The 17,796-nt window shown below is 46.5% G+C and overlaps 1 pseudogene; it reads right to left on the reverse strand.

The window, feature by feature from the left end:
- Positions 1–13,455: 13,455 nt before the first annotated feature.
- LOC147958685 (uncharacterized) lies at positions 13,456–15,166 on the reverse strand (annotated as a pseudogene).
- Positions 15,167–17,796: the final 2,630 nt, after the last annotated feature.

A 17,796-nucleotide genomic window follows, 5' to 3' on the forward strand; every position in this document is an offset into this window, starting at 1 on the left:
AGCATCCCAAGCTTTCTTGGTCTTTCTCTTCTTCTTGGAGGGGGCAGTAGGAGAGACTTCAGAGTGTTTCCTCTTCCTGGCTTCAGCCTCAGCAGTCCTTGTCTTCTTGAGCTCTGAAGTTGTTGACCGGCTTTTTGGCTTCGAGCCATTCAGTCTAGTTGGGAAGACAATCGGAACTGTTTCTTGCCTTGGTGCATCAGGTTCAGCCATAGCAGGCTTCTTCTTCTTCTTTGCGGCCATCCTGGAGTCGATGCCAGGACGCCTAAGTGCCTTGCGCTTCTCAGCCTCATTATAGGCTTGCACACATCTGTCAGCCAGAGTCTTCATGCGCTCACACGAACCCTGAGCTTCTGCACGCTTCTTCACAAAGGCTTCCTTGAGCTCGTGCATCATTGTCTTGAAGTTCTTCACTTCTTGCACGTTGAGCTTGGCCATATGCTTCTTGAACTGAGCCTTTTCATAGTCAATCTTCTGCTTCAGTTCAACAATGCGCTGGGCAATAGCAAGTTCTGAAGCAATGGCGCCTTGGAAGGCGACACTGAGGCCAATGGGTAGCTGCAGATTTTCAAAGCTGATGTTTGGCGTGTCAAACCACTCGTCAATGAAGTTGTGGATGATGGTGACATCAAAGAGAGGCAGATCATTGAAGATTTCTGTTTCTTTTTTTCTCTTGATGAGTTGCTCAAGAGCGTCATCTGCAAGATCTTCATCACTTGACAGATCAATGTCGTCATTGCGCAGAATGGCAGCAGCTGTTAGCTCTTTGCCAGTGTGAGACAGAGGCATCTTGGCCTTCTGGGGCTTGGAGACGCGTGATAAGTCTTCAGACTGCACACTGTCTTCAGGAGGTGCAGTTGCCAATGGCTTCGCCCTTGAGATTTTTGGTGAAGGGGCCGACTTTGAAGCTTTTGGCTTCTTCAACTGCTTTGGCTTCGGCACTGCAGACGCGTCATCAGACCCAGTGTCAGCTGCAGGCTCATTCACTGCAGTCCCTTGAACCAAGATGTAGGTGGTGAGGCCTTCAAGGTAGGCGAAAGGACCGATGACATTGGGTTCTGCATGTCGTGTGCCATCTGCCCTTGGAGATGAGGGACCAGGGTTGAAGTCTAACCCAAAAGTCTTCTTATTCTGCTTCGCTGAGTTCTGAGCAAACTGGAAGTTGCGCTTGAACAGATTGTCGTCACGACACCATAGCAGTGACGACGAGTGTGCATCAGCAGGCTGTGGTCCACGGACCATGCATGGATAGAAGCCTTGAGCAATGGCTTCATCTCTGGACCTGGGTAGAAGATTATTGAATAGGATGTCTCCCCACGATCTCTTGATGGCGTTTTTCTCAGCATACTCCTGGATCACAAATCTGTATTTGAACCATTGTTCTGCCCAATATCTTCGAATCCATTGGATTCGGGTCTTGCGCTGACTGTAATCCTCTTCAGGATCTGTCTTGTACATTTCTGAGAGTTCATCTGGCAGATCTCTGGAGGTCTCACCATGACGCTTTCTGCCACCCTTCCTTACTGCTTTCTCTGAAGCCATAAACTTTAACTTGAAAGGCTTCAAGACGTTCAAAGGCTTCAAAGGTTTTCGTTTGCTGGACCAACAGGAACTGGCTTCGGAAGAATTTATGTGATGCTGTAAGAATTCTGCAAATGAATGCAGACTATGAGAACCAAAGGATTCTCCCACGGACATGTACCTGTGACAGCATTAAGGTGCAAGGGAAGGGGAAGAGGTCATATGCATTCTCAGAAGATTTTGAAGATAAATCAGTTTAGAAGACATTGACCTCATCGTGCGAAGACATTCACTCATAGATAAGAAGTTGGTTCCAGATTTGTACGAATCCACAGATCAGTACAAGTGAGGAATCTAACTACTTTGTGAAGCACAAGTGAATATACTAGGCATGTTATGAGATGCAGTATGAGAGAGATCTAGCTTGTGTGAACAGAAACTGCTTGTGGTAGAAAGTGACAAATCCATAGGATCAATGGTGCTGTAAAAAGAGGAAGTTTTATTTACCACACTAAGAACTGCTAGACGGAGTGTAAGATGAGGCCGAGCAGTTCGATCTTCCGTGCCCTAACTTGGCGACGGAGGACACCTACGGCGACGGCGGAGAGGACGATGTCCGCGGTCGGCGTGAAGACGGCATCGGAGAGGTTGCGGCAGCGAAGCGCTTCGTCGCCGGCGTCGTCGAGGGCTAGTGGTGGCGCTAGGGTTCGTGCAAGGGTGGAAGAAGAGATAATGACCGTTGTGAGTGTATTTATAGGTACAGGGGCGGCACTGTGCTATTACACAGGTGCCCCTGGTGATTCGCATCTGAGGAATACGTGGCCATTATGCGGAATTTTGGGGTTTGTTCCACGTCCCACGCACGCCTGGATTGTCGGGTGGTCGTTCCTACTTCTCCGGATTTCATGTGAAGGAATGAGCATTGAAAACGGACTTAATGGTTGTCTCTGTATCTTCTGCTGACAAGGACGCAGAGAAGACATTTGAAAGTTTCAATAGAATGCATATGACTTGGAGAGATAGAGTTTGAGATAGAAAGCATAGAGAGGTTAGGATCCGATCACATTCACTTAGTTCAAAAGATTCAACACGAAGACATAGCTATAAGTGAATGCTGTAGAGGACAGAACACTAGTATATATATATATATATATCTATAATCAACATAGTGAAAATAATCATAAAAATATGTGGAGATCGAAGCCAAACCAAATGTGAAGACATTGCAAGGTAACGCCATGAGTGAAACACTTCAAAATAGAACGTTTGGTGGTGGCGTTACCCACCGTATAGGAAGTATTAGACCCAGACACGGCGCACAATTATCGTGGCGCTCCAAAGTCAAATTCCACATTAATGTATTCACACTTAGAATGTATGTCTTTATTGATTGAAAATATACTTTACTTCGTGTGTTGCACATCTAAGTCATCAATATGCATAAGGGTTAGGATGTGTGCATGATCACAGGACATTTGAGGATTCCAGGATATTTAGCTCACACCGTAACTTGCAAAATCTCTTCTCATCCAAGGGCTTGGTGAAGATATCTGCCAATTGCTCTTCAGTGTTGGCGTGTATGATATCAATGTCTTCCTTCACAACATGATCTCTGAGAAAGTGATGACGAATTTCAATGTGCTTTGTCTTCGAGTGCTGAACTGGATTGTTGGCAATCTTGATGGCGCTTTCGTTGTCGCAATAAAGTGGCACTTACTTCAGATGAATGCCATAGTCCTTGAGTGTTTGATTCATCCACAGAAGCTGAGCGCAGCAAGATCCAGCAACAATTTATTCAGATTCAGCAGTGGAGAGATATACACAGTTCTGCTTCTTTGAAGACCAACATACAAGTGATCGTCCCAGAAAGTGACATGTGCCTGATGTAGACTTGCGATCAACTTTGTCACCAGCATAATCAGCATCTAAGAATCCAATCAGATCAAACTCTAAGCCCTTTGGATACCATAATCCTAGAGTTGGGGTGTGAGCCAAATATCTAAGAATTCGCTTCACAGCTAAGTGATGCGACTCCTTTGATGCCGCTTGAAATCGAGCACACATGCAAACACTAAGCATAATATCTGTCCTAGATGCACATAGATAAAGTAAAGAACCAATCATGGAGCGGTATAACTTTTGATCGAACTCTTTACCATTGTCATCAGGACCCAGATGATGTTTGGCTGGCATTGGTGTTGTGAAGCCTTTGCAGTCTTGCATACCGAACTTCTTCAGGCAATCTTTGAGATACTTCTCTTGAGATATGAAGATGCCATTGCGTTGTTGTCGTATTTGAAGACCAAGGAAGAACTTCAGCTCCCCCATCATGGACATCTGATATTGCTCTTGCATCATATATCCAAACTCTTCATTGTACTTCTGATTGGTGCAGCCGAAGATAATGTCATCCACATATATTTGGCACACAAACAGTTCACCATCATATGTCTTCGTGAAAAGAGTGGGATCTAGGGAACCAGGTATGAAGCCTTTGCTCTTCAGAAAGTATTTGAGTGTGCCATACCAGGCCCGAGGGGCTTGTTTGAGGCCATACAGTGCCTTGTTGAGCTTGCATACCATGTCAGGATGTTTTGGATCTTCAAAGCCAGGCGGTTGTGCAACATACACTTCTTCTTCAATCTTGCCATTGAGAAAGGCACTCTTCACATCCATTTGATATAAAAGTATGTTATGATGATTTGCATAGGCCAGCAGTATGCGTATGGCTTCAAGTCTAGCCACATGAGCAAATGTTTTATCAAAGTCAATGCCTTCCACTTGAGTATATCCTTGAGCAACGAGACGAGCTTTGTTTCTGACAGCTTGACCATGCTCATCTTGCTTGTTGCGGTATATCCATTTGGTGCCTATTATATTGTGCTTTCGTGGATCAGGACGCTTAACCAGTTCCCATACATTATTCAGCTCAAACTGTTGAAGCTCTTCTTGCATAGCTTGAATCCATTCAGGTTCCATGAAGGTTTCTTCAACTTTCTTGGGTTCTGTTATTGAGACGAATGCGAAGTGCCCACAGAAATTTGCTAGCTGAGTTGCCCTTGAACGAGTGAGTGGACCAGGTGCATTGATGCTATCAATTATTCTTTCAATCTGCACTTCATTGACAACGCGAGGATGTACAGGACGAAGACTTTGCTCTTGCTGTTCATTGTCGTTGTTGGAAGGAATGTCTTCAGGCTGAGCATTGTCTTCATGTTGATCAGGTGCTGAAATGATAAGTTCTTCTTCAGGATGAGCTTCAGAAGGTATAATTTCTCTAGTTCCCATTAGCTTGATTGATTCACTGGATGGAATTTCATCTAGCACATTTGGCAGCTGCTCTCTTTGTGAACCGTTTGGTCTCATCGAACCGCACATCCACTGTTTCAACCACTTTGTAATGAAAGAGATTGAAGACTCTGTAGGAGTGCGAATCCTTTCCATATCCAAGCATAAAACCCTCATGTGCTTTTGGTGCAAATTTTAAGGTGTGATGTGGGTCCTTGATCCAGCACCTTGCGCCAAATACTCTGAAGTAACTGATATTTGGCTTCTTGCCAGTAAGGAGCTCATAAGATGTCTTGTTCAGTAGCTTGTGAAGATAAACACGATTGATTGTATGGCATGCAGTATCGATGGCTTCGGGTCAGAATTTTCTTGGGGTCTTGTATTCATCTAGCATCGTTCTGGCCATCTCAATTAGTGTTCTGTTTTTGCGTTCGACGACGCCATTCTGCTGTGGCGTGCACGGGGCTGAGAATTCATGTGTGATGCCCAAGGTATCAAGATATGTATCAAGGCCAATGTTCTTGAATTCAGTGCCATTGTCACTTATGATGTGCTTTATCTTGGCGCCAAAATTGTTCATAGCTCGATTGGCGAAGCGTCTGAAGACATCCTGCACTTCAGTCTTGTAAAGGATTATGTGCACCCAAGTATATCTAGAATAATCATCAACAATAACGAAGCCATAGAGGCAAGCAGTAGTAGTTAGAGTTGAGTAATGAGTGGGACCGAAAAGATCCATGTGAAGCAGTTCGAAGGGTCGAGTAGTAGTCATGATTGTCTTCGAGGGATGTTTGGCCCTCGTCATCTTCCCTGCTTCACAAGCACCGCATAAGTGGTCTTTCTTGAACTTGACGCCCTCGATACCTATGACATGCTTCTTCTTCGCAAGGGTGTGGAGGTTCCTCATGCCAGCATGTCCAAGCCTCCGATGCCAGAGCCAGCATTCTGAAGCCTTTGCTAGAAGACATACTGCAAGCTGTGGCCCTGCTGAGAAATCTACCACGTACAAATCATCTTTTCGATACCCTTCAAACACTAGAGACTTGTCAGATTCCATTAGTACAAGGCAACGATATTTTCCAAATATTACAATCGTGTTCAAATCGCAAAGCATTGAGACAGACATTAAGTTGAAGCCAAGGGATTCAACAAGCATGACTTTATCCATGTGTTGATCCCTTGAGATTGCAACTCTACCTAGACCCAATACCTTACTTTTACCAGTGTCAGCAAATGTGATGTGGCTCTTGTCGGATGGACGTAAGGTTGAGTCCATAAGAAGACTTCTTTTGCCAGTCATGTGATTTGTACACCCACTGTCAATAATCCATTCTGAAGACGCTGGTGTCGTACCCTACAGTGCAGTTAGGGGGATAGGCTTCACCAAGAGCATTGTGAAGCAAAAACATTTGACGAACCAGTGGGTTGAAAGCTTAGATCCAGGTTAGGACTAATAGGGAGAGTAGCAAGCGATTCAGGTACGAAGTACATAGTAAGACCATTTGGGCATTTGATCTTGCGCCCTACAAGATGTTTAAGGTCCCTAGCAATAGCGTCAGACGATTTTGGTTTTCTGCTGGAGACCTTTCCCTGCAAAAGAGAGTTAAGCTTTCTTAGCCACCCACATCAAGGGCGGCTTAGAAGTAATAAGTCTAAGTGCAGCATCTGAGAATTTTGGCTTTGAAGCCTTAACAAACAGTCTTGCAGGCAGACAATAGTACTCATAAGAATAAGTAGAATAGTTCTTGGTCTTATGAACATGGCGGTTTGATGAACCGCTCTCATATTCATATGCCCGAGTATGGTTTCCGTGCAAAACATTTGCGTTAGTGCGACTCAGGTGAGTCCTTTGTCTGTATGAAGCCTTTGGACCGTATGAAGCCTTTGGTCTGAGGTTTGTCTTCTTCACATGAGGTGTCATGATGGCATTCACAGGAAGACTCTCCAGACACCTTTTCGGAACCCAGATCTTCTTCATAGGCGGTCCATTCCTGCAGTTAGTACCAATGTACCTAGCAAACACTTCACCATTCTGATTCTTAAACAGTATATAGTTTGCATCAAAGGATTCATCAATGATAATGGGGTTAGCACAAGTGAAGCCAGATAGATTGGATGGATCTGCTGAAGGTTCCTTTGCAGCAACCCACATGGTTTTGGGGTACTGCTCAGGTTTCCAGTAAGAGCCATCTGCATTCATTTTCCTTACGAACCCTACACCCTCTTTCCTAGGGTTTCGGTTCAGAATCTGCTTTTTCAGGACATCACATAGCGTCTGATGCCCTTTAAGACTTTTGTACATCCCTGTTTCAAGCAATGTCTTCAACCTAGCATTCTCATCAGCAATAGCGGTGGTATCCTCAGCAGAGGGGTTAGCTACCACATCAACAGTTGAAGATATTGCAACAACAGTAGCAGTAGAACATTCAGCAACAGAAGTAGCATTATCACGCTCAATGCATTTAAGACATGGTGGTTCAAATCCTTCCTGAGCGGGACTGATCTGTTTGGCGCGAAGTGACTCGTTTTTCATTTGAAGATCTTCATGAACCGCTCCCAATTTCTCAAGATCTTGCTTCCTTTGAAGATAATCATAGGAAAGCTTTTCATGAGTTGTTGAGAGAGTTTCATGACGACTTTCAAGTTCCTGATACTTAACGTGAAGATTTTTATGTCTTCAATTAAGGATTCAGATCGAGTCATTTCAGCACCTAACAGATCATCGCTTCTGTCTAACAGTTTTTGAATATGTTCCATAGCTTTCTGTTGTTCAGTTGCAATTTTAGCAAGTGTTTTGTAGCTAGGTTTTGAACCACAATCATAGTCATCGTCACTAGATGTTTGATAGTGAGTAGTGCATGTGTTTACCTTGGCACCGCGTGCCATGAAGCAGTAGGTAGAAGCGGAGTAGTCCTTATCATTTGCATCGGTGTCGGTGATGAAGTCATTGTCTTCAGTGTTGAAGATGGACTTGGCAACGTATGCTGTAGCCAGACTTGCGACGCCTGAGTCAGATTCCTCCTCAGACTCCACCTCCGCCTCCTCAGAAGCAGACTCCTCCTCTGAATCCATTTTCTTGCCAACAAACGCACGTGCCTTGCCAGATGAGCTCTTCTTGTGTGATGAAGACTTTGAGAAAGACTTGGAAGAAGACTTTGAGTATTTATTCTTCTTCTTGTCGTCAGAGTCATATTCCTTGCTCTTCTTCTTTTTTTTTGTTCTCATTATTCCACTGTGGACACTCAGAGATGAAGTGGCCAAGTTTCTTGCACTTGTGACATGTTTTCTTCTTGTAGTCATGAGCAGGAGCTTCATCATTCCTTGAACTTGATCGGGAAGACTTTCTGAAGCCTTTCTTCTTGGTAAATTTTTGGAACTTCTTGACAAGCATAGCAAGTTCCCTTCCAATGTCTTCAGGATCATCAGAACTGCTGTCAGATTCTTCTTCAGATGAGGAGACAGCTTTTGCCTTCAAGGCACGAGTTCGCCCATAGTTTGGACCGTAGATATCTCTTTTCTCCGAAAGCTGAAACTCATGTGTGTTGAGCCTCTCAAGTATGTCAGACGGATCGAGTGACTTGAAATCAGGACGTTCTTGAATCATCAGGGCCAGGATGTCAAACGAACTATCAAGTGATCTCAGCAGCGTCTTGACGACTTCGTGTTTGGTAATCTCAGTGGCGCCGAGGGCTTGAAGCTCATTTGTGATGTCAGTGAGTCGGTCAAATGTGTGCTGGACATTCTCATTGTCATTTCGCTTGAAGCGGTTGAAGAGGTTGCGAAGGACACTGATTCTCTGATCTCTCTGGGTTGAGATGCCTTCATTGACCTTGGAGAGCCAGTCCCAGACCAGCTTGAATGTCTTCAAAGCACTCACACGGCCATACTGTCCTGTGGTCAGATGACCACAGATGATATTCTTGGCAGTAGAGTCCAGTTAAACGAATTTCTTGACATCAGCAGCAGTGACACCTTCTCCAGCCTTGGGAACGCCGTTCTCGACGACATACCATAGGTCGACGTCAATGGCTTCAAGATGCATGTGCATCTTATTCTTCCAGTAGGGATATTCAGTTCCATCAAAGACGGGGCACGCAGCAGAGACTTTAATTATCCCTGCAGTCGACATAGCTAAAACTCCAGGTGGTTAAACCGAATCACACAGAACAAGGGAGCAGCTTGCTCTGATACCAATTGAAAGTGCGTTATATCGACTAGAGGGGGGTGAATAGGCGATTTTTATGAAAGTCTTCAGAACATAGAAGTTTTGAAGACAAACGATAAAATTAAACCTATTACCATGCAGCGGAAGGTAGACTACACTAGGTAAACCATAGTCAAGTATTCAATGAAGTGAAAGCACAAAGACTAATAGCAGCTAGGTAGTAAGGATCAGGTAGGAAGATATTGTGAAGCCAAACAGAACACGCAGTCACTCAGTGAAGACAAATGATAGTGCAAACATACAATGACTTCACAAGGAGTAACAGTAAGTAAAGGAAAGTGAAGATGAAACCAGTGACTCATTGAAGACAATGATTTGTTGGACCAGTTCCAGTTGCTGTGACAACTGTACGTCTGGTTGGAGCGGCTAGGTATTTAAACCTTAGGACACACAGTCCCGGACACCCAGTCCTGAACACGCAGCTCAGGACACCCAGTCCTCACCGTATTCTCCTTGAGCTAAGGTCACATAGACCTCGCCCAATCACTCTGGTAAGTCTTCAAGGTAGACTCCCAAACCTTCACAGACTTCGTTCACTGGCAATCCACAATGTCTCTTGGATGCTCAGAACGCAACGCCTAACCGGCTGGAGGATGCACAGTCCTCAAGTGTAATAAGTCTTCAGATCACACAGACAAGAAGACTTAAGTGATGCCCAATTCTCTCTGGCTCTGGTGGTTAGGGCTTTATCCTCGCAAGGAATTCTCTCTCAAAGGCTTCGAGGTGGGTTGCTCTCAAACGACAAAAGCCGTACTTTCAATCTGAGCAGCCAACCGTTTATGATTGTAGGGGGTGGGCTATTTATAGCCACTTGGCAACCCGACCTGATTTGTCCGAAATGACCCTGGGTCACTAAGGAACTGACACGTGTTCCAATGGTCAGATTTCAAACTCACACGACAATTTTACTTGGGCTACAAACAAAGCTGACTTGTCCGACTCTGGACAGGATTCGCTCTCATAGTCTTCACTCGAAGACATAGGTTTTTGGTTTAGGCATCACTTCAGTCATTCTGACTGGTTCTCCTGGACCCCACTTAACAGTACGGTGATTCCTATGACTCAACACAAAAGAAAAAGAATTAGGAAAGATCTAAGTCTTCGAGCTCCATAGGCTTCATATAGTGTCTTCTCTTGTCATAGTCTTCAATGTGAATATCTTCATATACCACCTTTGACTTCAATGTCTTCATACATTTTTAGGGGTCATCTCTGGTAGTAAAACCGAATCAATGAGGGACTTCTACATGTGTTATCCTGCAATTCTCACAAACACATTAGTCCCTCGACTAGGTTTGTCGTCAATATTCCAAAACCAACTAGGGGTGGCACTAGATGCACTTACAGTGGTGCTCAGGGACTCAATTAGGTTGATGGTTGAAGAATGTTGCTTGGTCTTTTGGTGGATGCCTCGACAAATTGGTTGATGATATATAGCCGGGTGCCCTTGCTAGATATCAGTCTATGTCCGTTTTGCGCTCTTGCGCGAGTGGTTGGTTTATGATACGTTCATGCTCCCGCACGACTTGTGCACTGTTAATTAGGATGGTTGGTGTCGATGGGTTTTTGCCCCGTAGCAAGTGTTTTGATGACAAGCACTTGTGGTGGGTTTCTTGTCGATGATTTGACCTTGCTTTCTCCCTTTCCCGCCTCCTTTGAGCTTTCTCTGAGACCGTTGTTTTTTCGTTATGAAAGTGTGGAAAGGGGACAAGCCCGGTTGAAAAAAAATGTTGAGATTGACGGTGTATGGTGGCCGATGGCAGAGTGTTGTGGCGACTACGTCTCGGGCTGGCCGTTTAGATGGTCGATGTACCAGTATGACGGTATGAACTAGGCCAGGGTTGCGGTTGCCCGGACGGTACCGGCATGCGATCCGTTGTGGAGGCGGAGCTACGGCCCGAGCGACCACTCTTTCTTAGTGCTTGCGGTTCTCAAGTGTCGCCCTTGATGTTTCGCGGTCCGAACCGTGTGACTGAGCTAGTCTATGTCCCACAAAACAACAAACATCGTGAAGGGCTTCGACAGATTCATCGCGACAATGGCGGCGAGGACGGCGGCAGAATGTGCGGGTACATAGGCTATCAAGGCGGAGAGGGCGAGCTTTGATACTGAAAAAGTGGCCGGGCGAGGTTTTGAGTAGGATATGGGTGTCGGAGTCCGACGTGGCGGACATGCGCACTCTCCCGAGCTCTCCTAATTTGAGACCGGCTTGCGGGATTTCAAAAATCCGAACCGGCCCGGCCTAATTTGAAGTAATATTTGCGGGCGCTTTTACGATCTGGGCATTGGAAGGAGACGTGCATGCGGTCTTCCCCATCGTTTTTGGTATCTGAGGTAAGGTCTAAGAAAAAGAAATTCTAGTCCTTCATCCCTGTACACTGCTTTGTTTTCTTGGAAGCAGCAGTAGACCGAGGGAGATAGGTGCATGAAGTACTTTAAAATCCTGTTACAAAGAAAAGTACTTTAAAATCCTGTTGGTAGAGTCATGTTCGTGGAGTAAAGAAACACCGCGCGTCTGCTTTGAAATGCTTGAGCGCCCACTAGCCTCAAAACCAACTCCGTTCAGCAGTTGTACTACTGGTACTAAACACTCCGTACAGAGTCAGTTGGTGGCCAAATGGACAACTTGCAAAAAGAAAGAAATCAGGAAGTGTGATAATAAAAAAGAAAACATGCAGAGCCGTGTGCCGGCAGTGTCTGTCAGAGTTGCACCGTAGAGGCCGCCGAAGATGGTTCGAGACCCTCGGGGCCGCAGATGAACCAGTCCGGATCCCAGCGCACATCCGGATCAGTGCTTAGGCCTTAAGCTGGATCAAAGTACCAACAAAGAAATGCGTCCAAATGAATTTGTCACGCTTTGCGTGATGGTCCAACAAAGCTAAAATTAATCAGACAAGCATCATCATTCACCAATAATAATGCCATTATTTGGCATCCATTCCATCCATCAGACATCCAATCGATCCACAACAATCTGTCACTCTGAGTACGCCGTTTCGAAACCGCGAACCTTTTTTCAAATCAATCAGAAAGAAAGGATCGAGGAATGCTCGGGAAGAACCATCCCAGCTGCCGGCTCCCGTGCTAGATACAAAAACGCACGGACGAGCCAAAGAAACCACCCCGCGCACGGTAGGATTATTGCCCCGCGCACCTACTCGCGCCAGCGCTGGCACGCACGCACGCATGCACGCCCTTTGCGGGGCACCCGCACGACCAGGCCATCCGCCCCGGCCCGGCCATTCGTTCTCCCTCGCTTTAAGCAGGCGCCTGGCAGCTCATGCCGCGCCGCCCTGTACCTGTACGTGCTAGTACGCGCGCGCCCTCGGGCACGGGGCGCTCTGCTGCGCGACTCACAAAAGCGCCCGAGGCTCCAGCCTAGCGCGGGCGCGCGACAGGGGGACACGGAGGCGCTGGAAAGCGCCCGTCCCGGCCCGCCTGCCGGGGCCTGATCAGCGATCAGGGCGGCCGAGCATGCATGGCAGGCGTGCGCAGCGCACACTGTTGCCCGGTCGTTCGCCGACGACGACCCGTGAAAACTGAAAGAAAGGACCAGTGGGCGTTTGGTTGGTCGATCGGGGCCGGCGTGGCCGCACGCGAACCGGTGCGCCAGTGGGTGGTTGGGCCGGCGGGGTCGCGCGACCGGTGGTCCGACGACGGCGACGGCGACGGGACCAAGCATGCACGCACGCACGCACGTGTACAGAGAGTAGGAGCAAGAGACGATGAGGTGCTGTGCCGCCCCGTTGCAGAGCGCGCCGTGCGCGCGCACTGCTATGTCCGTTGTGCGTTCGCGTGGCCCGGGCGCGCGGTCCGGGAGCGAGGGGACACCGTACGCGCGCCGGGCGGCGCTTTCTTTATCGCCAGCAGGCGGACCGTCCCTCGAAGCGCTCTCTACTCTGACTGACTCCCAGGTGCCAGCGCGCGCGCCGCGGCGTGCCGTAGACGGCGGTGCGACCGTGGGGAAGTAACGTGCATGTGTGTGTGTGTGTGTGTGTGTGTGTGTGTGTGTGTGTGTGTGTTGAGGTGACGCGGAACGCGGCGTGCCCGGGGTGGTGGAGATGCGTGATGCTACGAGGGCCACGATGATCTGTGCACGGCACGCATGGGACTTTGGGTCCTCTGTACGACTGTGCCATCGGTTCTAACCAGGACCGATCGACCTGGCCTTATTATTTTTGCGCAAACACGTTTTTCTTTTGCGGGCATTTGCACGATCACTTTCCAAGTTGGCAGTATTTTGCTACTCTATCTGAGTGCTGGGTTTCCAGCCAGATGATCTGTGCACGACACGCACAAGACTTTGGATCCTCTGTGCCACTATACCCTGGGCTCCAATGCTTGTTTTTTTTTTTTGAAATGGTCACCGGGGGGAAAGGCTCCCCACGTGAATATATTTCAAAAAGAGAAAGAGTTTACAAGGATCACGATATACGTGAGGAAAGGAAATCACGTCACAGACCGGCGTGTTCCTTTAGGGTTGCCGTCTTTAGACGGCGAGTCCAAAGAATCAAGGCCTCAAGAGCTTTTACAGTTGTTTTAAAATCATTTTCTAAGCTTTGAAACACCTTTTTGTTCCTGGCATCCCAAAATTTCCATAGGAAGAGTAGGAGCATGAAGGAGCGAACTGAAGAGGGCAGCACCGCCGGAATAGCAGTGGCGAAGAGGTCGGCCATGGGGTTGAAGCGAGGCCTGAAGCCCAAGGCGCGCCAAATCCGTCGGGCCGCCGAGCAAGTGAAGAAGAGATGATCACGGTCTTCAACCTGGTTATTACATCGCGGGCAAATGGCAGTTTGTAGAATGTGCTTCTTGAGGAGATTCGCCCTAGTATTCAACCTGTCCAGGTAGAAGAGCCAACCAAAAATCATAACTTTCTTGGGCACCTTGGAGTCCCAAATCTGCGAGAGAGAGGGATTAGTGAGCTGCGAGGCAAGCGCCGCGTAGGCCCCGCGCGTGGTGAAGCAGCTTCCATTAAGCAAGCGCCTCGTGTCCGGTTCCGTCAAGGTGGTGACGTCCTGCAGCAAAGAGTTTAGAGAGACAAGTTATGCGACATCAGTAGGGGTTAGCCTATTACGAAGAGCAAGTTCGATCCCATCCTGTAATATGGTGGCTACCAAGGTATTTTGGTTAGTGTGGTGACAAAAAAGAGCAGGGAAAGCAGCCAGTGGCTCCGGCTGCAGCTTGCGATCTAACCAAAAGAAGGTGGAGTGCCCATTACCAATGGAGCACTGGGAGATCTCTCTCAGACACTGCAGTTTTTTGAAAATAGTTTTAGCTAGGAAGGAGCTATTAGCACCATGCCCAATGTGGACGGGGGAGTGATGCAGTATCCAGTCTTTCCAGGGGAGGTTGGACGAGTGTAAAAATTTATAAGCAAATTTCAGCAGTAGACAAAAGTTTTGTGCACGCAAGTTTTTGACACCCAAACCACCCGCCTCGCGAGGAGTACAGACCTTGTCCCAAGCCACCAGACACTTCGTCCCCCGAGCAAGTGTCGTCCTGGGACCAGAAGAAAGCACGTCTACGTTTATTAATGGCCCCAAGCACTTTGATAGGTAGAGAGAAGTAGAGCATGAAATACGTAGGGAGACTGTCCAAGACAGCGGAGAGCAGAACTAGTTTGCCGCCTCGCGAGAGAAGGAGCGCACACCAACCAGATAGGTAAATGTCACATCTATCAATGACTGGTTGGAAAGCAGACAGAGGGAGTTTGTGTGGTGAGAGTGGGAGACCTAGGTAAGTTTGAGGGAAGGAGGAGATGTCCGTAGCTAGGTCAGAGGCCATTTGCGTGGCTTGATCATGGTCCACATTTAAGGGAATGAAGGTAGTCTTGATGAAGTTGAATTGGAGACCAGTGGCGTTGGCGAAATTGTCGAAGATTGACTTGAGGTGTTTTGCCGCATCTGGAGTAGCCTTAACCAGGATAAGAGTGTCATCCACGTACTGGAGCACTGGGCAGTGAAGGGTAGAGCTGAGAGGGTGTTGGAGCTTGCCCTCCAGGCATGCTTGGATGATCATTTGCTGCAGAATGTCTGCGATGATGATGAAGAGATAAGGTGAGAGGGGGTCACCTTGATGGAGGCCATTTTTGCACTTGATCCACCAGCCGGGGATGCCATTAAGCATGACAGCCATGGAGCCTGTGGCAAGAAGTGTTTCAATCCAATCACAACATAACTGTGGAAAGCCTCGGATTTGAAGAGTGTGTAGTGCTACCTCTTGAGCTTGCGTTGGATTTCCCCGAAGAGGACAGGATGATGCAGCAGAGTAGCGTAAGTATTTCCCTCAGTTTTTGAGAACCAAGGTATCAATCCAGTAGGAGGCCACGCTCAAGTCCCTCGTACCTGCACAAAACGATAGCTACTCGCAACCAACGCGATTAGGGGTTGTCAATCCCTTCACGGTCACTTACGAGAGTGAGATCTGATAGATATAATATTTTTGGTATTTTTGGTATAGAGATGCAAAGTGAAAAGTAAAAGGCAAAGTAAAAAAGAAAAGCAAGATTAAAGTGATGGAGATTGATATGATGAGAATAGACCCAGGGGGCATTGGTTTCACTAGTGGCTTCTCTCAAGAGCATAAGTGTGAACAAATTACTGTTGAGCAATTGATAGAATTGAGCATAGTTATGAGAATATCTAGGCATGATCATGTATATAGGCATCACGTCCGTGACAAGTAGACCGAAACGATTCTGCATCTACTACTATTACTCCACTCATCGACCGCTATCCAGCATGCATCTAGAGTATTAAGTTAAAAACAGAGTAACGCTTTAAGCAAGATGACATGATGTAGAGAGATAAATTCATGCAATATGAAATATACCCCATCTTGTTATCCTCGATGGCAACGATGCAATACGTGCCTTGCTGCCCCTTCTGTCACTGGGAAAGGACACCGCAAGATCGAACCCAAAGCTAAGCACTTCTCCCATGGCAAGAACTACCAATCTAGTTGGCCAAACCAAACGGATAATTCGAAGAGACTTGCAAAGATAACCAATCATACGAAAAAGAATTCAGAGAAGATTCAAATATTATTCATAGATAGACTTGATCATAAACCCACAATTCATCGTTCTCAACAAACACACCGCAAAAAGAAGAAGATTACATCGAATAGATCTCCACGAGAGAGGGGGAGAACTTTGTATTGAGATCCAAAAAGAGAGAAGAAGCTATCTAGCTAATAACTATGGACCCGAAGGTCTGAGGTAAACTACTCACACTTCATCGGAGAGGCTATGATGATGTAGAAGCCCTCTGTGATGACGGCCCTCTCCGACGGAGCTCCGGAACAGGCCCCAAGATGGGATCTCGTGGATACAGAAAGTTGCGGCGGTGGAATTAGGTTTTTGGCTCCGTCCCTGTTCGGTTGGGGGTACGTAGGTATATACAGGAGGAAGAAGTACGTCGGTGGAGCTTCGGTGGGCCCATGAGGGTGGGGGCGTGCCTGGGGGTATAGGGCGCGCCCCCCTACCTCGTGCCCACCTCGAAGCTTCCTTGGCGTAGGGTCCAAGTCTCCTAGGTCATATTCGGGAAGAAAATCATGTTCCAGAAAGGTTTATTCCGTTTGGACTCGGTTTGATATTCCGTTTCTTCGAAACACTAAAATAGGCAAAAAAAACAGTAATTCTGGGCTGGGCCTCCGGTTAATAGGTTAGTCCCAAAAATAATATAAAAGGGGAAAATAAAGCCCAATATAGTCCAAAATAGTAGATAATATAGCATGGAGCAATCAAAAATTATAGATACGTTGGAGACATATCAGGCATCCCCAAGCTTAATTCCTGCTCGTCCTCGAGTAGGTAAATGATAAAAAGAGAATTTTTGATGCGGAGTGCTACTTGGCATAATTTCAATGCAAATCTTCTTAATTGTGATATGAATATTCAGATTCGAAAGATTCAAGACAAAAGTTTATATTGACATAAAAATAATAACACTTCAAGCATACTAACAAAGCAATTATGTCTTCTCAAAATAACATGGCCAAAGAAAGTTATCCCTACAAAATCATATAGTCTGGCTATGCTCTATCTTCACCACACAAAGATTTTAAATCATGCACAACCCCGGTGACAAGCCAAGCAATTGTTTCATACTCTAACTTTTTCAAAACTTTTTCAATCTTCACGCAATACATGAGCATGAGCCATGGATATAACACTATATGTGGAATAGAATGGTGGTTTTGGAGAAGAAAAAAAGAGGGGAAGATAGTCTCACATCAACTAGGCGTATCAACGGGCTATGGAGATGCCCATCAATAGATATCAATGTGAGTGAGTAGGGATTGCCATGCAACGGATGCACTAGAGCTATAAGTATATGAAAGCTCAAGAAGAAACTAAGTGGGTGTGCATCTAACTTGCTTGCTCACGAAGACCTAGGGCATTTTGAGGAAGCCCATCATTGGAATATACAAGCCAATTTCTATAATGAAAGATTCCCACTAGTATATGAAAGTGACATAACGAGAGACTCTCTATCATGAAGATCATGGTGCTACTTTGAAGCACAAGTGTGGTAAAAGGATAGTAACATTGTCCCTTCTCTCTTTTTCTCTCATTTTTTTATTTGGGCCTTTTCTCTTTTTTATGGCCTCTTTTCTTTCTCTTTTTTGGGGCTTCTTTGGCCTCTTTTATTTATTTTTCGTCCGGAGTCTCATCCCGACTTGTGGGGGAATCATAGTCTCCATCATCCTTTCCTCTCTGGGACAATGCTCTAATAATGATGATCATCACACTTTTATTTTTC

The sequence above is a fragment of the Triticum urartu genome, chromosome 7A, assembly GCF_056163025.1.
Source record: "Triticum urartu cultivar PI428250 chromosome 7A, HENAU_Tu73, whole genome shotgun sequence".
NCBI classification, from domain to species: Eukaryota; Viridiplantae; Streptophyta; class Magnoliopsida; order Poales; family Poaceae; genus Triticum; species Triticum urartu.